Source organism: Hetaerina americana, unplaced genomic scaffold (assembly GCF_022747635.1).
Source record: "Hetaerina americana unplaced genomic scaffold, ioHetAmer1.1.p SCAF_83, whole genome shotgun sequence".
Taxonomy (NCBI): domain Eukaryota; kingdom Metazoa; phylum Arthropoda; class Insecta; order Odonata; family Calopterygidae; genus Hetaerina; species Hetaerina americana.
In genome coordinates, this window is record NW_027287461.1 from 48,003 (window position 1) to 73,836 (window position 25,834).

Sequence of the window (25,834 nt, forward strand, 5' to 3'; positions counted from 1 at the left end):
GCACACGTGACACACATGAAATTGATCCGCGATGTATTTTAAAGAATAATCTTGTTTTTCAAAGTTGAAAGTTTCGTTTCCAATCATGCAGATAATAATTAAGCGCTCCGCTAGGCGAATGTGGTTTAAAATCAATATTCACCGCGTGGAAGCCCAAGAAGGGGAATAGGATTACCACATATCACAAACTTTATGATGTAAACTCAAGTATGTAATCTTTGGCGAACGGTTTATAACTGAACCTGATGAAACGCATATGGTTAAAAAAAATATTTTCTCAATTGATAATACGTACGAGGCATTTTCATTACTTAAAGGGAAGCGCCTCTCAGGGACGTAAAGGGGGGAGTCGGAAGGGTCCTTGCCGCGTATAACCCTGCCGTTCTGCCCTTGACCTGGCGTTCTATCTTAAATCTATCCGAAATGAAATATCGATTTCATGTTAATGACAGGACGGAGGCGAGCTCGTGAAGGTCTGTATCAATTTTCCTTAAGCTAATGACATAAATGCCGCGAGGATAATTTTTAGTAACAATTAAGTGGCTGATGAAACTCTCACCACGGGCTGCGACTTTGTGTCCTATTCACCGTTGTAATTTGCATCTCTGCGCAATTATTCCTGTTGAAACATGATTCGCTGTATCTGGAATTATTATCTACAGGAATAGATTTAGACCTGATAACCGGCAATGATAAAGTAAAAAAAATCGCTTATAAAATAAAACGTTTTTTCCGACGGAACGAGATGAGTTCAGTATTAGACACTAAATGCTGTAAATGATTTAGTTAGTGAAATACAGTACAAAAAAGATCAGGAAAAGAAAATTATAAAACCTAATGCAAAAACTCCATTGCTGTTTTCTTACAAAATGTACGAAATCGCGTGGTGGTACGATTAAAATCATATATGATTAAAAAACGTTCACATATATCAATAAAATGCGAGCTTTAATAATTTAAACTTTATACTTAGTATTTTTTGACAAACATGATTCCTAAAGAAACAATTAAAACCAGTCTACAAATGGAGGTACTAGGGTATCCATTATTTTATACTTACTTAAAAATAAAATTTTCGTTTCATGATGGACCAATGGTAGAGTACCTCATAATTTTATCACCTACAGTCGTCCGACGGTTTTAATTGACAATTGCCCCTACATCTCTTGCCTAACGTCCTCCCCTCTACCACGATCTTCAACATCCCAGCGTCAAAAAAATTACACTGCATCATTTGAATTACTCCAAATAACCCTCTCCCTTCCCTTTAATACTTTTTTGTTGGTTTTCCTTGCCGACCATTTTGACTTTTCATCCTTCTCCACATCTCTAAAAGGCCTCCAAATCTACTTCTATCATCGTGCTGCAACCGTTCAGGACAACGCTCTATATTAGACCTTTTATACATATTTTCTTAACATCCTCACTCAGCGGTCCCAGTCACCAACTCCCTCTTACTTGAGAAAGCTTCTTTTCCCGGCGCAATTCTTCTCCATATTTCGTCCCAACTGCTTCGATCATCTTGGTCCAAAACACCTCCAATATAGGCCAACTTGCTCTAGTTTATGCTAACCAAATTTGACCTTTATATTAGCCTTCCCTTTTCTTGTAAACTTTATCACCTTTACAATGCAACGATTTCATAGGGTAAAAATCATTAGCCTTGACCGAGATTACCCGGATCCCTCAATGTCCGGTCGAGTGCTTTAGCCAGTTAAGCTATCGAGGCGTCCTCTTAAACTCTGAAATTTTACTGTTGCGGCATCTCCAGCAGTTTCTTTGGAATTTATAACCTTTACTTTGTGTACAATTATTCTCGTTCTATACCTATAACACTAAGTTTCTATGGCCAATAGTACTTTGGGTAAATATTAATAATTCTAAACAAGTCTTAATCCCTTAGGGGATATCTTGATATCCAGCATTCCGTTGCCCTGACTTCCCCGCTCGAAGGTGTATGCCGTTACTGACGCCAAGATGTCTCTCTCTCAACTCACCAAACATGTATGAGTGAAGAGTAAATGCTCTTAGATGAAGGTGTTGACCGAGAAAGACATGGCTAAATGTAGTCGAAGAGACTCACTGGACAAGAATTGTTAGAAATCTCAGGAAGAGACCGCCTCTTTTGAGGCGGTCTCTCCTCTGTTTGAATTTCCCTCAGAAGAAACGGCATATTAACGGAGTATTTACGTATGTGAGCAACAAAAGACGTGAGCTTGCAAATTATTTATGTTCCCTTCACGTGATTGGGTAAAATATGAAAGTTAATTAAATCAACGAATAGGAGAGTTATAAATCCAAGGACTAGGTTAGTTTGCCGGTGACAAAACAAAAAACGAAGTATAATAATTTATTCATAGAAGGTTACAATTTTGTATCGTTGCCACAAATATGCGACCGCCGTATTGAGAAATGAAAGATATTGAACTGAAATCTGTCTTCCTTCCTTTGCCGTCATTCTGTAAACGACGAAGAAATGAATGAAGTACATATTATCGTTCGCAAATCGTTTCCGCTTCACCTGAGAGCCGTTGTAGAAACGAGTCTATGTATAGGGAATACAAGGGATTTTCGCATTCAATACGGAAGGAATGAATGGTCGCATAAGATTAATTGCGGAGGCATGCCATTCCGCTTTTCGCAGACTGGCATGCTTTGGCTTCTCCCTCGGAATCGCCCATCCTTTAGGTTTGGCTCGCACGGGAGTTTAGGAAACTCGGGACGGCCGCGGCAGCGTTGACCCGCTTTTCACTCGTCGGCTGCGCAGTTTCGATGTGAGCAGGAGGTGCATCGCACGTCCCGAAATAAAAAGGTGTATGCCGTTACTGACGCCAAGATGTCTCTCTCTCAACTCACCAAACATGTATGAGTGAAGAGTAAATGCTCTTAGATGAAGGTGTTGACCGAGAAAGACATGGCTAAATGTAGTCGAAGAGACTCACTGGACAAGAATTGTTAGAAATCTCAGGAAGAGACCGCCTCTTTTGAGGCGGTCTCTCCTCTGTTTGAATTTCCCTCAGAAGAAACGGCATATTAACGGAGTATTTACGTATGTGAGCAACAAAAGACGTGAGCTTGCAAATTATTTATGTTCCCTTCACGTGATTGGGTAAAATATGAAAGTTAATTAAATCAACGAATAGGAGAGTTATAAATCCAAGGACTAGGTTAGTTTGCCGGTGACAAAACAAAAAACGAAGTATAATAATTTATTCATAGAAGGTTACAATTTTGTATCGTTGCCACAAATATGCGACCGCCGTATTGAGAAATGAAAGATATTGAACTGAAATCTGTCTTCCTTCCTTTGCCGTCATTCTGTAAACGACGAAGAAATGAATGAAGTACATATTATCGTTCGCAAATCGTTTCCGCTTCACCTGAGAGCCGTTGTAGAAACGAGTCTATGTATAGGGAATACAAGGGATTTTCGCATTCAATACGGAAGGAATGAATGGTCGCATAAGATTAATTGCGGAGGCATGCCATTCCGCTTTTCGCAGACTGGCATGCTTTGGCTTCTCCCTCGGAATCGCCCATCCTTTAGGTTTGGCTCGCACGGGAGTTTAGGAAACTCGGGACGGCCGCGGCAGCGTTGACCCGCTTTTCACTCGTCGGCTGCGCAGTTTCGATGTGAGCAGGAGGTGCATCGCACGTCCCGAAATAAAAAAAATATATATATATAAACCTCACGCGCACCTCCGCCCATCCGTCCGTGCATTTTATACGTGCGTACCATTGCCGCCGTTCTCCCATTCAACCCTGTCCTCTTCCCCGCCCCAACCCCCTCCCCGCCCCCCTCCACTCCTTCCGCCATGTGCCGAGCTTCTTTTAGCACCTAATCATTTCCACAACCCTCCGCGCCGTCTCGTTCCCTGCCCCTCCCCGCCAATCCTCCCCCCGCTGCGACCCGCCTCCTTCCTCTCCCGTTCCTCCCATCAAATTCTTTCGTCCGCCGTCCATTTCCTCCCTCCCCCCTCGGTCTCCCTCGGCCCTCCTGCTTCCCCAATTTCTCTGGGTCCAATCCCCTCCGCGATTCCTGTTCCTACTCGATGTGCACAGCAGCTTCGCCTGCAGCGGATCCTCGATTTACACCACGGGAGCGTTTCGGGTCATTCTAAGTTCCTTTCGTATAAATCATTCATAATATCCTATGTTTATTTTCATTCTTGTCTATCTCCTTTTTCGTGCAAAAATATTCTCATAAATGGGAGATGGAAAAAATTTGAGGAATTATAAGGGAAATAAGTAGGCTATGTTTTTTGTATTGTTGCTGAATTTTTCATCGAGATGAAAAAATGCAATGTGATGATTTTGGGGAAAAGGAAAACTTGACGGAAAGATGTGGGGGGATAAAATGACTTTGTACCATGTTTGTGTTGTATTACCAAAGTTGTGACGGATTTTTCACAAACATGGTGAAAAAGCGTGTGATGATGAAAATGAATGAGTAAAATTAGCACTTGATTTGGTACCGCAGGAACAATTCTTTGTGACGCTATCCACAAAACAGTTTTCCCTGGTAATAGTTGAATTATCTAAACCGCTTGGGAAGAAAATCTACGGCCGAAACGGAATTCCAACCCACGAACTTCAGGTTAGCCTGCGAGCACGTAACCTGCTGGACTGCGTCGTCACTCTTCTCTTCCTCTTTATCATGACGTCTCATCAGTTTCAACATCACGGCGGTCGGGTAAGTCTGGTAACGGCAACGCACCCGCCCTGCAAACTCAGAGGCCGTGGAATCGAGTCCCGCTGAGGGTGCTGCTGTTGTGTCAACTCTGGCAAATCAGCCCCAGAAAAATCTGATTTCCATACCAAAAATGGACCTATCTCATAAAAATACGCTGAGGACACTGATCCGTTTGTCAATTGAGTCATGTGGAAACTTTTCCTAACTTTAGTGTTGACATCCATGGCGTATATCCCTTCTCTTGCAAGAGGGATGAATAGCCGTTAAAGATTATTTCATGCATAAAGTTACCCCCAAACACCCTGAATCTAACACTCGTTGGCCATGTTTTGGAACGGTTGTTAAGTCGTGACCCCCTTTATCCGCAGCTGAAAAACAGCGATAAAAATATAAAGGTTTATTTGTTGCGTGTTAAGGATTCGCGGTATTGATGCAATTTGTTTAAATGACATTGTTTGGATGACCATGCGAACACCAAAATCGAAAACGTGGCTTAATATACCCGGGGACCCTGATCTCCGCGTGTATGCGTGTCTTCTTTTCCCTTCATGCTCTTCCTTTATCAATCGTCCTTTGTAGCTCATCTTTTCCTTTCCTATCACCTCATTTCTCTGTTTAGCCTCACCCTCTTCTACTATTTGATGTCTTTCGGTCGCCACAGCCACCTATCTTGATTCTCTCCCCCAATGAGTTTCCTTTCCGCAAGTTCTAGCGGGCTGGGGAAAGAGGACATTCACACTGCATTCCGCCACCATTCTTCCATCCCATCATCCACTGCTATCTTTTCCTTCTCGTTAATCCAGAGACTCTGGTTAGGTAGGGTAAATTATTTGGGAGGAAGGGGGGGTTAATGAAGTGTTTACCCGGGTAGTTAATATAAATACAATACGATTCCATCCTAGTGCAGGAAAAATATATAAAGTTTTACTACTTATATACAAATTTTTAATATTAATGTGTATATATGTATATATGTATATATGTATATATATGTATATATATGTATATATATATGTATATATATGTATATATATATGTATATATATGTATATATATATATATTAACATATATACATTAATATTAAACATTTGAATACTACTATAGCACCCAGAAAGATAAATTAAGAACACTTAAAAGGACACATTTCAGAAAGTTTAAGCTTTCGGCCATCTCTGAGGCCAGACTCATGTCATTTTTGTGTTCAGTTGTGCCGTCCAAATTGCTATTGCTCTCTTGAGTACTTCTGCGCCATTTATGTATATGTTTGTGTGTATATATATATATATATATACACACACACATAAATTGTTAACGTAAATGTCTGATTAATTGCATAAATGATAAATTGCATTTCATGCACTGTAGCAAAGTTGTCCAACTTAAACCTCAAAACACGTCAAAAGTTCTATTATTAAATCGTTGTTTAGGGGCGTTTTTCAGAAATGAACCTTTTCTCGTAAAGGTTATGTTAAATGTTAAATTTTAAATGAAAAATTGTCCCTGAGTCGTAGCTCATGCGCATGTTACACGGTAATCCCTGGGGATAGTTCTAGGCTGTGTTTTTACAGTGAATTTCATTTGTACGTACATTAACCACCATAGAATGACGTCAAATTCAGTGCAACCCTCATCGAAAGGTGAAACCATTTGATTTGTTTTTGCTTTGTGCATTAACTGTCTGTCTTCTGCCCTCATATTGCTTCATAATTGTTCCATGCCCATCGAGGTGCACGAACTTCATAATTTACGTGTTACAGTCTTACCTTAGCCTTTATAGTTCAAATAGCTGAATGACGCAAAAGGAATTAACTCAAAACGAAAGTTAAGCGATGCACGAAAAAACTCTATTGTTCTTCTCCTCGTTGATAGAGCCTTCCTTGATTATATTCTTGGGCAAACCTATCCTCGGAAGGTAGGTGAAGTTTCCTGGTAGTCAATTTTCCTCCAGCTTTTTGCTGAATTGTTCTCTCACTTATTCTGATGAATTATGGACACTCTGGAATTATGTTCGTTTGATATTTTAACCTACCATCACAGTAAATGGATATATTTTTTATTTATTCGGGATTAAGCTGAAAGGGTGTGTATGCACAAAAAAAATAAAGAGCTGGAGTAAAAATAAAACATGTCTAAGGTACATTTAATCAATATCTTCAGATTTAAAAAAATTTGGAGAATAGGGTTATTCAGGTATGATATTCCACTGAGGCCACCATATAAACAAGTGGACTCATTGTTAGACCACAGTATAATTTAATCATTTCGATTCTATTGTTATCGTATATCTTCTAGTTTATTAATTTCGAATGAAATGAAAGCATTATCGTTATTAATATCCATAATACCCTTCATTGTAAAAAAATACGTACAGGGTTCGTCCGGAAAATAAGTGTGCTGATTTTTTCCCGCCGCTCCAGGCGCGCCCTGCAACGTCTGACGGGCTGCGATTGGAGGGGGGTATGTTGGCAAGCGACGCTGAAAAAGGCAGTCGGCTCTGAGCTGTGGTGTAGTGAGGAGCTCTGTTAACGCGAACCTCCACGCTCGACCCACGTCACGGAACGCGATGCCGAAGTTTTTGGAGCAGCGTTATTCCATTAAATTTGCGGTAAAGCTTGGGAAATCGTCTACCGAAACTGTCGGTATGATTAACCAGGCTTACGGGGAGTCAGCCATGTCCAGAAACATGATCTTTCGGTGGCACAAGATGTTCGTGGAGGGCAGAGAAGAGGTCGACGACGAACCACGGCCTGGACGCCCATCAACGACACTCACCGACGAAAATGTGCGAAAAGTTCGCGATGTACTGAACTCTGATCGTCATCTTAGTGTTCGGATGATAGCAGAGCAGTGTAATCTTCGAAAACGAGTCGCCTGCGTCCGGCCAGCGATCAAAAACATCTGGCGGCTGCATCACGACAATGCGCCGTCTCACACCGCGCTTGTCGTGTCGGACTACTTGGCCAAGCACGGCGTGGCAACGCTGCCGCACCCGCCCTACAGCCCGGACTTGGCACCACCGGACTTCTTTCTGTTACCGAAGATAAAGAGGAGTTTGAAAGGAACGTGATACGGGACTTTGGACGCCGTCAAAGAGGCCGTGACGACGTGTCTTCGAGAGGTTCCCGATGATGCCTTCGCGGGAGCGTTCCAGGAATGGGAACGCCGCTGGAACAAGTGTATCGACTCACAAGGGTCCTATTTTGAGGAATATTAGCTTAAGATATGTAAAAGTGTAATAAATTTTTTTTCCTGAGCTCAGTACACTTATTTTCCGGACGAACCCTGTAAGACCCTGTCTAGGTGAACGGGCCAACACTTTTATTGGGCGATCAATCTCATTTGCGCACATTTTCCTGTCAATCAACTGTTGATTAGGGGTGCAAAGAGAAAGTAGTGAAGCAAGAAGGATTAGGAGTGTCATTGTGTTTTGTGTAATGGTCTTTCGTTTCGTGATCTAGTGTATGATTTTACATTAACCGACATTACGCATGTTGCTCTGTCCATATTTGCGGTGATACTTAAAGTTTTTTATTTCGCTGGGGGTGGATGAGGGCGAGTGTGGACACTCCCTTTTAGAATGCGAAAGGAACTAGTCACCCTTAACTCCGTGATGTGTTGATTTCACGCGCCGATGGGCTGAGTACGAGGAAAGCTCAACCCATTCATATCAATATAAAACCAGTGTTTCGGTCGATGGTGTTTTATGCCCCTGACAGGCTTGGGTAATATTATGTGTTAAATATTATGATTTCTATTTAGTTACTTAGCTGTTTTATGTTTGAATTTTGTAATGAACAGTATTAATGAATGCAATTTATTTTGCCCTGTTTCTGTGCGTGGAGATATTGAGTCAAGATCGTGTATGTCCCTAGGGATGCCTGGGATTGAATATATATATATATATATATATATATATATATATATATATATATATATATATATATATATATAAATATATATATAAATATATAAATATATATATATTTTTTTAAATAATAATATGCGCGGCGGATGTGAATGCTTGACCGATTATCCGTGCTGGGCTCTAGGCGTAGAGTCTATTATCGTGGGGTCTCTTGTAGTCACGGTGGGGGACTTTATTGGTTACGGAAATGTTTTTTACATATATCGTGAAGTCAAGCAACAATATATGCATGCATGAAAATTATCATTGAAACAATACCCTCGGAAATCACTAAACTCCTTCGTGTTGATTTGCTGGGAATTAAATCTCACGCCAGGGATCTAAACACATCGGTAACACACGCACCACAACCACTCCACAAGTGTGCTCTCGTGTGCTTCTGTTGTATTTTGTGGCTAACGTTTTCCTCGAGTTGAGCTCCCTGACAAGGGGCATAGTTCCCCGAAAATCACCACTTAGGAATTGGGTGATTGTTTAGAGAGGCGTTTAAAGTACAATTTCCGCACAGTTTCAGGATTGTTGAGCGTACAAGTACATTACGCGACCAAAGGAGACCCCCGCCATGAGCCCGTTTCATCAAAAATATTTATGGGCGGAGCAACTCGTCATTCGAAGTTAATTTTGGTTCCCTTATTTTGTTATATTATTTCTAAGTTGAATTTTTTAGATATCAGTCTTCGTATCCCTTATTTGATGAGAGTATCTATAGTCAGTTAGATAATATGAATGGCAAAATTGCCGGGAGTATAATGCATATGGCTATGCCATGGCTTAGTGTAAAATACTCATGGACTACTTCGGCCGTGGATTCAGTCTTCGGGAGAATGGCGGTGGAGGGAGGAGACTTGTGCCCGTGAATCGCTGGCTTGGGAGTGAGGGGGGGGGGGGAAGAGAGATGATTACTCTCCCATCCTCATCTGATGTCGAAACCTTGATCATTCACCGGCGAATTTAGTGCTCTGCACTGGGCGATAAAATAGCTCCCGACGTAATGAGTTTACCTATTAAACTCCCCGTCGAAGTCCTCTCACCACCGTTCCGATTCTCCATCCTTCCTCCCGCCACCCACAGCCCATCCTCGACCTCTCTCCCCCCTCAGTCACGCTCATTTCTGTCCTCTCATTCTCTCATCATCAACTCTCGCCCGCCCTTCGCCCTACCCCTCCCGTCCCAGGTGCCCCTCCCCAGTTGCCCGTACCCCGTCCGTCCTCCAATTGTATTCAGCGGCACGCACTTCGCCGCATAGATTTCCCCGATTGACCGGGACTTTATAGACACAACTGCGACGCACTCAAGCACTACTTACACTGTGCTTGCGACCCCACGATCGACCACGGCAGCAGCACAAGGGCTATTTGGCAGAACGCGTGGCAGCTGCCGTTTGCACTTGCGCATGATTTGACTTCGTTAAAGGGAGTCGCTTCTGCCAACTCCGGGGCACGTCAATTGGGTTACCAGTGCCCACCATTTCCTTAAAGATACACTTTCCTCGAAAATCAAAACGTTCCCGAAAGGAGTCATTGCGGTATTTTATGACGCTGGGTAATTTGTTCACGTCGCATTTCCCGTACAGCATTCCACCCTCCCGTTATTTGGATGTCTAAGTATGCTCCATGCTTCTGGTTAATGTGTTGGTATAAATATTTCGGAGTTGGAATTTTTCTCACCCTACCATCAAAAAGCTCAACCCTGGACACGTAATTGAAAGAATAATTCTGCTTCTCGGACCAAGTTGTACCTTGCTATTTGTATAGGGATTCTGTTAACAAGTAAAGAACCACTTTCGCGAATCGAAATTCGAACCTGGATACCTTAGATTCGAGAGGCTTCGAGGGAATTTTCCAACGGCTTCGTGTTGCAAGGATAACTATCTACCACTTCAGTAATATGGATGACTAAATGAAAGAGATCATTTCCTGCTAGAAAGTATTACGCAGTATGTATTTTCTTGTACTGTGGTTTCCCTATTGTAACGATTGCCTATTACTGTGTGATTGATGCAAGATAGACCATTGCGTAGTTCATGATGATATTGCAGCCATTAAGGCACTCAAAGAAAAGGAAATTCCCTTTCATTTCATTTAGTTTCTTACGTACAAAAGATAGTTTTTTTGGGTTTCCTTCAGTAATGTTCGTAGTTACGTGAAAATAATCGTCAGGAGACGGTGAAAGGTAATATGTCCATAGTAGCTCATTTTTTAAATCGTAATGAGACGGTGCGGGGGCTAACGTACTGGCTTCCCATCCAGAGGGCCCGGGTTCAAATCCCGGCGTTGTTGAATATTTTTCAGAGGTATCTCGATCCCTACTTGAGGTGCATTGTGGAGGGCACTTAGAGTGAGTACGCCGTCCGTCGGATCGGACGGTAAGCAGCGGACCCCTTGGCGCATTTCGTAAACAATGCCGCCGCCGGGTTTCTCTCCACCCTTCATCCTTTCCTGCCCATCCCCTAGGACGCAAATGACCTCAGCTGTCGGTCGCCTCCCCTAAATACTACTACTAATCGTAATAATGTAGAAATGTTTTTGTATTTTCCTTTATAATTTTTAAATAAAATTATAAGTTATGACAAATGTCCCATTGAACGACTGCCTCAATATGTATTGGATTAACTGTATAGCACTCGATATTTAGACATTAAACTTTATTTGCGGTCGAACCGAGAGGTGTCAAGATGTCACTCGAAATATAACAGACGAAAACGTAGAGATTTCTTATTTTTTGTGCGGGATATTTTTTCAACGTGTCGTCCAAGAGCGCGGTGCTATATGGCCTGACATGACTAACGTTGGGGACGATATCACGGGCATCGTCCTCACGTATTGACGTACGTTGGCTTATTCGCCCACGGGCAAACAAACATTCGCCGTCGTCGATTTGTCATTGCTTTGATGCATGAGTCACTTGGGCGTTGAGTGCAAAGGACGACGAGATCCGGCTCGTGAGCGAAACTAGTACGGCCGAGATAGAGGGATTCCCAAAGGCAAAAGCTCGCGGAGCTGAGGGTCTTTAGTGCAAAAGAAAAAAAAATGGGTTCGCATTCAGCGATCGTGGGCAAACGTGGACATTCATCATCCGCTGACTGCTCCCCTGAGCGGTGGCGATCGGAGAAAACCAAAAGCAATGGGATCAATTGAGCGGCGAGGCTCGTTTCTTTGCGTAAGGTGAATTAACGGTTAATGGGGTGCAACGGGCGAGGGAAGGAGTACGCGAAGCAACCGAGGGTGGAGAGGTTTAAGACAAAGCCGTAGACGAGAGTCGGTTGAAGATTACGGGAAGATTTCGGTGTGCTGATGAAATTCATGTCATTAAATACATCTGCGCCTTCACCATCCCTTGCGCATTGTCAGTTATCCTTGCGGTTGCCCAGTGCATTCGTATTGTGAGCATTTAGACGAACTTTGTTAAGAAATTACAAACTTCCTCAATGAGATGTGAGTAAGAGTTTAAGGGGAGGGCAGTAAGCAGTAATTGAATCTATCGATCTATCAGGGTAGGAATCTCAATTTATCATTTTATTCAAGTGGTCTCCTCCGCTGCGGGAAAGGTTTTTGTGGTTCCCTTCGTGCTGGGCGTACTCTACGAAAGGTTTGTCTGAATTGCTCTCATAATATCCCTGTAGCGATTCCCCATACCGGTTTCTCTATTAACCAGGTAACACTTGCTTTATCCAAAAGATTTTTTTTACATATTCAGAACGCCTTTCAACGGGCGACATGTACACTTGATATTATGAGTATGGGCTAACTTATGTGAGATTAGACTCTCCTTTATTTTTGCTTCGTATATACCAACCACTCGCCGAAAGAGACGGATCAAGATTTCTCCTAAAATTTTATCTAACTCCGACTCCATAAACTACGACTGTAATTCGCATGCCATCCTCTCAAGGTTCCCCTGTATTGGGCGGCTGGAGTTGATTATTGCTAAAGAGAGATTGCTAAATCTGATTTCACATTTTATGCGTCAAAAAATCTGAATTCAGTATCAAAATCCATGTATGCCTTCCCTGAAGACCACCCAAATGTGTCAATGGAAAGGATGAGAAAGATTTTTGAAGGAATTCGACTCGGGAAAGGGATTTCTGAGTGTCCTTAGGTTTGCTGGGTGAGGAGAGAGCTCAAACATTTACGAGCCCCATGGTGAAAGAGTTCCTTTTCCTCTGCTCCTTTGCGGATTTTCGAGGAGATCTTCTTCCCAGTCTGGTGAAGCTGAGGTTGTATAAACGCCCCCGAACCCAGATTTGAACGCGGGGCCATTTAGTCAGAATTCGAATGCTCTATTCTCTTAGCTACGTCATAGCAGTTGACTAAATCAATATTATTCCAATATACTTGTGACGCATTGAAAATATTTTAGTCCAACGAACAAATGTTTTACAAATGAAAAGTATTTATTTCTTTTAGTTCTAAAAACGCATCTTGTCTAAATATATATAAAATAAAATTGGAATATTAATTTTAATGCGGATATACTCGTTGGACTCTTTATTTCGTAGGTTTCGGTGGCAAGTACTGTAGTTCGCTACAGATTAAAAATAAAACTCCGAGGGAAATTAAGAAACCTCTGGAGAATGTTACGAAAGAAATTGATTATGCTTTTCATTCGATAATACGACTGGAATCCATGATAAAGTAGATATTCTCAATAAAAGGGAGTTGATATCGATCGGGCCGCAAAGCTGTGGCGGAACAGCATGGTTATCGGCTGAGGAATCCCCAAAAAAGACGGTAACCTTTATTATTTCAGTTTGAAAAGGTCGAGGAAATGACAGAGGTGTTCAAGAATTTGATCATTTCTATTTATTTTCGAGAAAACTTAAATGTTTTGAGTTTTGCTCTAAGCTACGAAATGACAGTGTCCGAATTTCGTGTCTGCAAGTATAATTCGAAATTATTTCCTGGGCAATGAGCCATTATATTTGGTCTGCTACAGAAAGAAGATTCGGCAGGATGTTCGGGCGGGTGTAAGTTTGTGTGCTCATTTAATATGCAGTGGTTGAGCGATCATTTAATGCTTTGAAGGTTACGAATTGGAAAACCTTTACAATTGTAGTATAATCTTCATCATTTATGATTTACAAAGAATTACATACAATCAATACAACATATATTGCAGAAAATTTTTATCATATACCATAGTGATATGATCTTCATAATATACAATAGTGGTATAAATTAAAAATTTATAAATGGAATTCTCATTCTGGTCCTGTTAAGCCAGTCAGTTCTGGCTTGACAGTAGGTGCCACATAAACAAAAATGATACTCTAAAGTGTTGAAATTATAAAGCTACATATATTGTGTCCCATTTTGTTCCAAGCCCTAATCCATTATGTATAATAACCATTCTTTTATTCTCCCTTTCACAGTATTCACTGACTGTAATATTCTTAATTCTTTAGGTATATCATTAAAAATTAGGGGTACAGTAACCCCCAGTTATCTTCTACCTTGATTTATATGAAATGTTTTTGTTATACACTTAATATTGTCCTTTAATGGTTATTCCTTTTTATTTATATCAGGTATTATTGCCGTAAAAATAGTTTCCTATTAGGGTGGAATATCTATACAGCGTGTTCACTGGCAAAATTCCTAATTTTTGAAAGATATTTTTTCCATCTGGAATACATATCTGTATTTTTTGATCTAGCCTCAGACATTTTTTCTAGAATTTTTTTCTGTTTATTTTTTAGTATATTAATTTTTGTAGAACCAGTGAATCCCCAGACGGTTATACCATATCTTACAATACTCTCAACCAGTGCAAATTTCACTCTCTTGACGACATTCAAACTTACAAAACTAGAAGTGTAGTCAACTTGACGAAGGATGTAATTTAATTTATTTATTTTTTAAATATGTTCACCAAAGTTAATATTTTGATCAATGATTACCCCCAAGTAATTACATTTATTTACTTAATCCAGCATGGGGCAATTACAGTTATTGGTGGGGTAATGTAGGCAGTCATGTGAATGAATCTGTAATTGAATTCCTATGATGTCAGAGGGTTTATGTTTCACAATCATGACTTTTGATTTTTTCTCATTGATAACGAGATAAATATCATGTACCCAGAAACTGATAGTGGGTCGCGGAAGACCAGGGGTAGAGCGTTGGATTACTGACCGGAGGGCCCGGGTTCGATTCTCGGGCAAGTCTCCCTGGGCACCTGCACTTCCACCCAAGCTATGTAATTTTTCAGGCACCAGATGTTCCTGGGAAGCCATAACCGGCGCAGGGAAATATGAATTTTACACGCTGCCGGGCTTAGTACTGAGTAAACTACCATTACCTAACAAACCGACCTTCGGGTTGATTACTGTGTTTATGGTGTTTTATTAACTGATATTATGTAAGTAAAGTTCCATGCATGAATAGCTGCTTTTAATTCCCTATGCTTCGATATGAGTACTGATTATCAGCATACAATATCAACTCGCAGAAATTACAGCACTTGAATATGTCATTTATAAGTGACATTAGAGTATATATTCTAAATAGTTAAGAGCCAAGAATAGATCCTCGTGGCACACCTGGATCTATCTCATGATCTTCACTACATACTATATGTACATTATTTCTTTTAGTGACTAATTTTCTATCTTGCAATTAGAAAACCAAATGTGGCTGGGTCCGCGAACTCCTGTACAATATATTTTTTTAACAATATATTGCGATCTATTGTGTCAAAAGCTTTTCTAATATCTATAAATGTTGTTGCCATGTTAAGCCTTCTATCCATTCCATCTCTGATATTATCCACAGCTAGTTCAATGGCTTGTGTGGCTCCTTTATTTTTTTGGAAACCAAATTGAAATTTTGATATTGTTTCATTCTTATCCCAGAAATTCAGCAGTTTGTCTGCCGTATACCTTTCCATGATTTTTGATATGGCGGGTAGTATTGATATTGGGCGATAATAATTACATTCTGTATAAGATCTTCCTTTGTAAATACAGGGTTCGTCCGGAAAATAAGTGTACTGAGCTCAGGAAAAAAAATTTATTACACTTTTACATATCTTAAGCTAATATTCCTCAAAATAGGACCCTTGTGAGTCGATACACTTGTTCCAGCGGCGTTCCCATTCCTGGAACGCTCCCGCGAAGGCATCATCGGGAACCTCTCGAAGACTCGTCGTCGACGTCTTCTCTGCCCTCCACGAACATCTTGTGCCACTGAAAGATCATGTTTCTGAACATGGCTGACTCCCCGTAAGCCTGGTTAATCATACCGACAGTTTCGGTAGACGATTTCCCAAGCTTTACCGCAAATTTGATGGAATAACGCTGCTCCAAAAAATTCGGCATCGCGTTCCGTGACGTGGGTCGAGCGTGGAGGTTCGCGTTAACAGAGCTCCTCACTACACCACAGCTCAGAGCCGACTGCCTTTTTCAGCGTCGCTTGCCAACATACCCCCCTCCAATCGCAGCCCGTCAGAGCGGTGCTGGGCGCGCCTGGAGCGGCGCGCCCAGCCCAGGAGTCAGTACACTTATTTTCCGGACGAACCCTGTAGTTCTTATAGCAGATTATTTTAAACCATTAGGGATTGTTACATTGCATATCGAATGATTTACTATATCCTTCAATACTGGCACTATACTAGGGCACCTTTTCAGGTCCATTATTCTAATACTATCCACTGGTTTCATATCCATTTTGTTAATAATCTTATTCATGTCATCCTCTGTTGCTAAATTTATTACTACGCTATTTATTTGGTTCTTTGTATTTAACAAACTCAGTTGAATTGTAGAATTATCTTTCAATCGAATTATTTCTTTGGTGAAATGTTTGGAGAATCTGGAAGTGATTTCTTTAACGGAATTTATGAGACCAAAATATCTTATGAGATCTTTATCTGTATTGCACTTGATTTTTCTTCCTGTTAAACTATTTATAGTCCTCCATATTTTCCTTATATTACCGTTAGTTCCACTAATTTGATTTGCATAAAATTTATTTTTAGCTTTCGTTATTTAATTGTTGACATAGTTCCCATACTTCTTGATAGCTTATTCTATATATTTTATTAGAAGTTTGGGTTTTCCATTTTTTAAACAATTTATCCCTATTTGTAATCATTGTTATGCGATTATATGTCATCCTTTCATGCATATTCATGCTTATCATTTTAGTATTTTTTTAGATTTCTTATATATGTCCTGAATAATATTATGTTTACATAGACATTTGTCGAAATAATCATAATTTAGTTTCATATGAAACCTACATTTAAAAAAATATTTTAATAGAAGTGGAGAAATATTGCGTAAGATCGATGAAGCCAGCGGTATCGTACGGTATTTAAGGTGGAGAGAGGGGATGGCCTGGAAGAGTTCACTGAAGTGTCTTACATAATGTTTGAATGACACTCGCAATCGGAAACCGGATGTTATAAACTACTGGCGTTTTCCATTTAAGCAATGAATTACTCGGAACAGTAACTCATGAAATATGAAACACATGCAAATTAGCTTGAAGCTTCTCGCGTCAGAAAAGCAATCAAGTATAAGGTTAAACACAACGTGAAAGGATTTTGAACCGATTCGACTAGGATTAAATCATGTCTCTTTAAGAATGGTTCAACCAATACTACATAAGTTAAACGTTTTGGCATACTTCTTCAAGGCATTTATCTTTAATAGCTCATGGTTCAACATGAATAATTACTTAATGAACTTCTTTGAAAGGCTTCTAATTTATTACCGACGAAATGTACATTTGCCTGTAGTCTTGTTTTGACTCCGATTTCAAATACCCCCAGATTGTTATGCAGGCTTTCATAATATTTGATTCTCCATATAGCTAGGAGTAATTGATTATTTTTTAACAGCATAATTTATGGAATGCATTCAACTGTTTACACGGTAAATAAATATAACTAATGAATTCAATATCTTGGTGATAGTTGTCTCGTGGTAGAGGGGATATTCTTCTGCAACGACTACGAAATTTCAAGGTAAATTAGTGTGTTCTAGAAATCTAAGTTTGTTACAGTATTGAATATATACCCGTGCATACTTCAAGATATTTCCCTCATCAACCGAATTTCTATCAATAAGATTAAACTAATGGTTTATTTTCTGAGTCTGTTAAGAGATGAGCCTTGAAGGGAACTAGATGTTTGGATTCATTAATTCTTCGTTTAACAGTTTTAAGCTAATAGTAAACTTTTAAAGAGATATTTATTAAATGGATTCGGAAATATTGTACTCAATTAGGTTTTATGTTATACACTCACAATGCCAGTTTGCCCACACCAATTTTCTCGGTCTTCTCCTGTAAAATGAAATAAAAATCATACATTGGTGGATATAAAATATACACGAAAAGGAAACAAATATTTTTTAAACCATTGCTGCTGTCTTTTATAATTTTGCTTTCATTCAAGTGAACGTGTTTTCTTCTTTTGTCCAGATAATCTCTTCGTATGTGAGTAAATTGTATTTGAATTTGTTAACAGATATTTGGTTGATAGACAAATTACACGGCGATAGTTACATTTCTATTTCACCGCGTAGGCCAGCATCGACGTGTATTCATGAAAAATATTTATACTAGGTGCTGAGGATGGGTAAAAATTGTCCCCTTAAAATATTTTCATTAATGATCGTAGGTATAAAACTGCCAACAGTGTTGAATCTGATATTAGCGATTATTTAACAGAGGAATGAGGACCATAAATGATAACCTGAGGCTTTTCATCACTGCGTTTTAGAATTTTCGTAACTTTACAATAATGTCTTTATGAAGATATTCACCAGAAATATGCATTGAACGAACGCACTATTTTCTTGGCATTCGCAGCCACAGAAGTTACGGTAATTTTTTTAAATAATTGGAAAAAAATGCAAGACGTATGAACACAGGAATCAAATAATTCTATAAACCGTACTTTCATCCCAGTTACACCTAATTTGTTTTAAACTCATTTTCAGAGTATTCACAAATGGCGTCTCAAGTTTTAACAAAGTGTTTTCCTTTGACGGAAAGTTCCGATTGAACTACGATTGTAGGATATACGAGTACATTTAAATATGAGATCATATCTTATAAGCAATGGAATACCAACAAATCAATGCAGGCTTTTCATTTCATTTTTAATTAAATCCCGGTTTGAAGATGGTGCATACATATAAGGAGTGTAAATTTCCAACTAATTAGGTATACAACATACACCTTTAACGTGTTCACACATAAAGATATATTTCAATAACGTCCTGTAATTAAACCAGTCTATTATATGCATGTATTTTTCAAAAGCGACTTTTTCCACGGCGAACGCTTAATCTTTTTACCAATGCGGAATTAAAAAAAAACAGAATTATAATTGCGAGCACGAAGCTTTGAAATTTCTGATATTTTTGAAAACATATATGGGAAAATGATTATCAACTGCATAAGATCACACAAGAAGTGTATTGAGTGGAGAGAAACATATAGTAAATGCCTATCTTGAAAAAAATGTATAGTAACGATCGATCGGCTTAGCTGTAGTAAGAGAGCACGACGTAACGATACATTGAGCCCATGGGGAACTATTACTACAATTAAAAAAGAAATATTAATAAAAGTACTGAAGGCCAGCGAGGTTCATCGAGGCGATAATATCCACGCTGAATTACTATTGGTTTTTGTGGAAAATCAAAATTATTGTAATGTTTGTAGAACATTTTGTAGAAAGTGCAAAATGCACCATAATTTTCAAACCACGTCATTTTATAAAACGCAGCAAATGTTTGGAGCCTTTATGACCTACAAAGATGGCAGGGCTAGGTGTAATCGGCAAAAGAAATATGGCATTTCATGCAAAAAAGTATTGAAAAACATAATCGATAAATGATGAAGTTAGGAAAGTCGAAAATAAAGTTTTGAGTTTATTGCGATAGTTTAAAAAATTTACGTAGTTAATCATGTAGTATTGCAAAACCTTGAAACAATTTCCTCAGTGAAAGAACCCTTAATGTTCGAGGGAAGGGAACGTGGACGAGCTACGATAACATGAAGGCTTTTGAGATGCGGTTATGTAGAAATTTAGAGAAGATATGATGGCCTGATAGACATGGAGATAATAAAAGCAGTTTTTCATATCGTTGGTAAACGGAGAAAATTAATAGGGGAAACTGACGAAAGTCATTCATAGTGATTGGAGGAGATTATGAGAGGAAATAGAATGTCTGAAACTATCATGGAAGGGAAAACTTTATGCATATGCGGTAGAATGAGATAAAGAATAGGAATTTTAGACCAGGGGAAGAGTAGCAGAAAATGTAAGATACTGGATGAGGAAGTAATAATGTAACGTGTTGGATGATCATGTTTTGCACAATTACCTTAGAAGTCCAATACATTGTATAATACATTCCATAGTTCGAATCATACGTACTTCTAATCGAAAGCCTTTAAAAATCAAATAAATAAATGATGATACCATGCCCTTTGCCATGACCACGCATGTTTTTTTACTTTTGCTTTGAATGTGTTGTGGCAGGAAGATACACATTTCCACTTCAATGATTTTTCTGTAATTGCGGTAAAGCAAGGACGTAGGAGACCGACATTTTCGAAGCCACGAAACTGGATCACCTCGCATGCCATGCAATGATAATCCCTCTGAGTGGACATAATCCTTTATTGAGACAATATCGATGAAAATTCTGACATATTTCTTCAAAAATCGTCGATTTTTGTCAACAGAAATAGCGCACATTTTTGCCTTCAAAATTTGACTTTTATATTTCAAAGCAATCATCTAAACTTGAAAATTGGTGTTTAATATTTTAATTTCAGTGAAATTGAAAAAAAAATATCGAATTCATATGAGCATGATAGATCTATATATTGTGCAATCGACAGATAGATCTTATAGATCTATCGAGATCTATTATTTCCAATTTTCTTTTGTCAATTATTTCAAAGGCAGAATTCTCTCAAGGAACGTCCCCCTAATGATTGCAATGAGTCGATTCACTTGCTTAGTTTAATAAATAAGAAATTGTAAAATGTTGCCATGTTTCAATAAGCCCCAATGGACACTTAACATTTTAGCTTCTACTCTTCAAATCGGGTCAGGGAAGATTGAGGGACAATTTTCACAAGAATAAAAGCGGAAAACGTCCCAATTTTCAGAATCTTATACCACAATATGCTAATCAACCCCAAGCAAAGTTTACTACACAAGGATGTATGGAAAGGATATAAATGACGTATTAAAACCATGAAGATATCCATAAAATTTGCCTGGATTGATTGCAGGTGATAATAAAATGCCTTCAAAGTTAATTTAATGTTCGTATTAGTGAACAGTTCAAGAGTTAGGGTACATTTTAAAGAGTCACAGAACATTTACTGAGTTGTCTAAACTAATAAAAATAGGGCAATAGATGAAAAAAAATATTACGCTGGTTTTAAAAGATCTATTTCCGAAATTACACGACATTAGAGCTCTTTTCGTCCTCAAAGTCAAGGTTTTGAGAAGGTCAAATTTAATGATTTATTTCGAATTGAAATATTTTTCTTGAATCATGTCTGTAATACTTTTAATTATAATGGCATGTATAATACGTCGAATATAGAGGGAACAGTGGTAGAGGTAGTCCTTTTCTATTTTTGGAACTACCTTCAGAGTTTAAATAACCAATGTTTTTGGTAATTTGGATTGTGAATTCATAAAGAGGTCGCATTTTTATTTGCAATACCCCAAATGCAAATAAACTTGTTCAGCGCGCTACAGCCAGCGTTTTACCACAAACAGATGCTTGATATCTACGCTTGTAGTTGGTCAAACATGCGCCGTGATTTCATGGTATGCGTGTATCGGAAGGCGATACTGAGTTTTTGGATAGATGATGGGCAGGATTTACAGTGGAAACATCATCGCTGGGACGACACACCGTCTGGTTGACCGCAAATAAGAAACTTCTTCGTTTTGATGGTCGTTCGTGCAACACTTAAACGATCCTGGCAATTTTCAAAATTGTCGTCAAGGGCTACTTTTTTCGTCTTGTGAGAGGACAGAGGTCCGCAAAAGAGGGGAATAAAGGTCGCGTGTCTGGTTCCCTTAGCGATGGGTATAGATAAAAAAAATGATGCTCGTACATGGCTCACCGCACTGTGTACGTCTCGAAAATTTCCTAGCCGTTTTTTTTTTAATTCGCCTATAGTTTGTATTTTCCAGAGATGTCCCTCATTGAAATGGATCATTATGTTATTAACGGAGGAATTGTGCAAAAGTAATTAGGCTTCGCCGGAAACAATTTTCCCAAATCTTATTTTTGCTAAGGTCATTTTTTTGCATCGAATCTAGGAGACGGCCAGCTACAGTTGCGGTTAGTCAAAGTACTTCTATTTATATAAGGGAAGCTGGTTATTCTCTAAAAAGTTCATCACTGTTATTACTGAAAATTGAGTCGTAAATTTTAACGATTACTTGAATCTCAACTTCCTCTCCAACCAAGACTTTGAAGGTGAAACTAAATGATGGATAACTGCCGTTGTGCTCTCTTTTTTCCATCTACGACAATTGATTCAGATTGAATAAAGTGTTGGAAGACGGTAAATCTTATATTCAGGTACAAGCTTTTCGAAAATCGTTCCGTGGCACACCAGTGCACTATGAACGATGTCAACAATGTACCATGATTTCACGGGCTTATAGAATACGTCACGATGACATTAGCTATCAGCAATTAAAACTGTGTAAGGACACAGAAAACATTGAATTTACAATTAATACTCAATAAAAATTGATTTTGTATTTTATTTGTTCTTATGTAAAACAACTGAAATAACAAATACATACGAGAATGATTGAAACACGATGCCTACATTGCTTTTGATGTCATAATAAACGACTCAAATTATTGAGGAACTGAAATACACTATTTCTGAAACTGCGATAGCTAAGTGCGTTAGGGTTACTTGTACTTTGATTTTCTTATCGCTGCAACTATTCCCGCTCAAATATCTCGCTTTCAGCCCTCTTCGAAGATATATTAAGATAAAAATAATCAGAAAATGTTCGTAAAATCGATATTGCGGCAATCGTCACTTCGTAAGGTTTAGTGGGACGCGACATTCCAAAACGCCGCTGCTGGTGCGATTACGGCACACGCGAAACCGTTCGGGTCCAAATAAAGTTTCCCGCCGCACGGTGTTAATTGAAAGGGGGAAATACAATCACTCACTCGAGTCGAACAATCCTAACCGGAGCACGCGCGTGGACCACGAGATAAGTGTCGAATGCCCGTCTGAAAAGACGCGTGCGGCCCGTGGGTCAACGTCCATCAGCCTCTTTACATAGGGTACCTCTTCTCCCGTGGTCGCGCACATGGATGTCGCTTCAAGGGGCATGGTGGCTTATGATGAAAATGACCCTTCGGTGAAATGGACACTGACGGCGATGAAATGTGCGGTTCATGTGTGTGCATGTGGTTTTCCTCGCCGGCGAGAGCCGCGGGCGGTGATTCTGTTTGCTTGGCTTGCCACGCGGGACCGCTTAATGACGGCCAAAGGAAGTCATGCTCGGCAAATCCCGATACATACTCGAGCTCACATTGCTCGCATGGCCGCAGGAATCGACAGTGCCGAAGACAAGCCTCTTCCTCGATGGGTATGAGGACCAAAATGAACGTCCAAGCTAGTACGTCTAAATTCCATTGGTTTCCATTCTGAGAGAGAAATATTGAAGCAAGAATAAGATTTTTTCTTGCTGATTGATTGATGTAAATGAGATAGGGATTTTCTTGCACTGTGAAAGAGATTTGTGTTTTGAAGTTCCCTTTAAGTGTACTTTTGTTTAATGACTGATTTTACCTATTATCTTTTGTGATTATTTGGGACTTGTGTGCCACCTGACACTGTCTATCTGCACATGTGGATTTTAATAATATTAATAAATTAAGCCCGAAGCTGCCCACCCGACTTAGGAATGGCAACTATGCGCACAACTGGTAATTAATATTTTCCGTATCACGCAAAAATCAGTTAACTAAGCTCAGGGAAAGAGAGGATTTATTTATTATTATTGTGCCGCAAGGAAACTTTCAAGACCCCTATATCTGGTTCATAATAAACTAGTACTGTGGAATTCAATTTTAAGTCAGTTGATTCAGCCCATTTCAAATGGCCGAGAAAATAATTAAATGGTGTGCTTGACCATTAAACAAATTTATTAATTGAATTAATTTGTTTCGTTTTTCCCCTATGCATAGGTAGTTCAAAACAACTACTTCATTTTTATATTTTGCCCTTTCCAAATGGCGACCATTTTTGTTTGATGTGACAGATTTTGGCGTTTGTGAACGCTTAAGGAAATGTTAAGACCTGGTTCTTCCAAGTTCCTTGGAGGACATACCATTGTTTTAGGCTCATTTCATACTACTATCTTCATTTGTGATTTGTTAGTAATTTTCTTCATAAAATGAAATCTTGGATCCTTATTTCACCATAGTAATTGAAAAAGTTAAAAAATATTACGGTGCCAATTCTTAGAGATGGGGATAAATATCAAACTTAATCTTTTAAATGTGTACTCATTAGTTTAGTAGTTTTAAATTTTTTTATAGAGCATCGACTTTGAAAATTGTTTCCTTCACATTTTATGAACGTGTGAATGTTAAATGTTTTTAAAATGTCCACATTTGGAGCCTTGATATCCTTGTTTGAAGATCTGATAAAAGTCGTACATTTTTACAAATCATACTGCTTAAAGACTATAATTTACAGTATTATTTCCAATAAGATATTCCATAGGGGTGGAAATAAATTTGTAGGCTCATTAACTTACGGGATGACTCAATTTTTTTTGTAAATGCTTCATATTTTATGTTACATAAATTCATCATTTTTTTGTAAATGTATGTATTATGATTAATTTTTCAATTTTCTGCAAATAATAATTTTTTAATTAATTTTTTACAAGAACTTTTCGTTTCTGTCGGCACTTTTTAGAGATTGGCATTTATTTTAATACTCACTAGCGCCAAAATCTCATTCCGTCACATGTAACGAAAACCGCTCAACTTTCAACGGAAAAAATATAAAAATGAAATAGTAGTTTTTTTTGAGCGACCTACACATTTGGGTGGCAATGCAAACAAATTATTTAAAAAAAAGGTGGAGCAACTAACGTTGCACCACTTAGAATTAACTGATCCAGTTATACATGTATATGATTTTGGTTTCAAGTTGGCAACACCCTTGATACTGTTTTAGCTTCGCATTATTTAAGATTATTGATTGTTGAAATAGTGAACGATGCATTTACTTTATTGGAGTTCTCGTACATTTAATTGAATTAAACTCTATGGTATCAAAGAACTATGATATCAAATCATTATGAAGATATGAAATATGGTGTTACTACAATGCAGAAATGAATGTAAAACAACTACTGTTTTGAACTGAACACTAATACTGGGGTCTAAGCCATTGAACTACATTTCAACCCATGTTTACAAGTGCAAAACTTGAATAGGTGTATGGAAATGTCTGAAGCGATCAGTATCATCCCCGTTATTTGTTTCGTCCCAAATCGAAGCAAAACTTTCTTAAACCCTTAAATTCTACTTATAGTATAATCTGTTACCCACTACTTACCTGCCATGTGAGGTTCACCAAATCAAATTTTTCTCTGGATTACAGCTGAAATTCTTTCGTTTCGCTTTGATGTGCCATTCCCTCCCTCCAACATGAGTAAGCGTATGCATATCGCATGGAAAAAGATGTTTGACTTGAAAAGAATTTGCCCGAAAACAGAACTATCAGTAGTGAAATATGAATGTGTCACCAGAGGAAATTATTATTTCAGCAATTTATAAGTAGTGACGACGGATCCAACGAGGGGTTCTTCCGCTTGCTTTAACTAAAATCTGCTATTTTGATGAATTCGGCCTTCAGTGCTCAAAAAATGGAAATCTAAGTATTATCATGAAGAATTATTTTGCAAAACTGAGAGGTTTCCCATTACTCTTCAATATTGGCCTAGAGCATTTTCCGCGCTGGTTGAGTTCCAAAGAAAGGGCAGGATGAACTAACCGTTGGGTTTTTCCCTCGCAAGCGTTCGGATGAATGTTATGGATCCATTATGCACCTCGGTAAAATGAAAGTCGGAGAAAAACGGCGGAAAGGGAGATTGGAACGAGATACATTTTGGCACGAGTGCAAAAATTCAACTTGGATCATCCTTTGTTGGGGGTATGCCA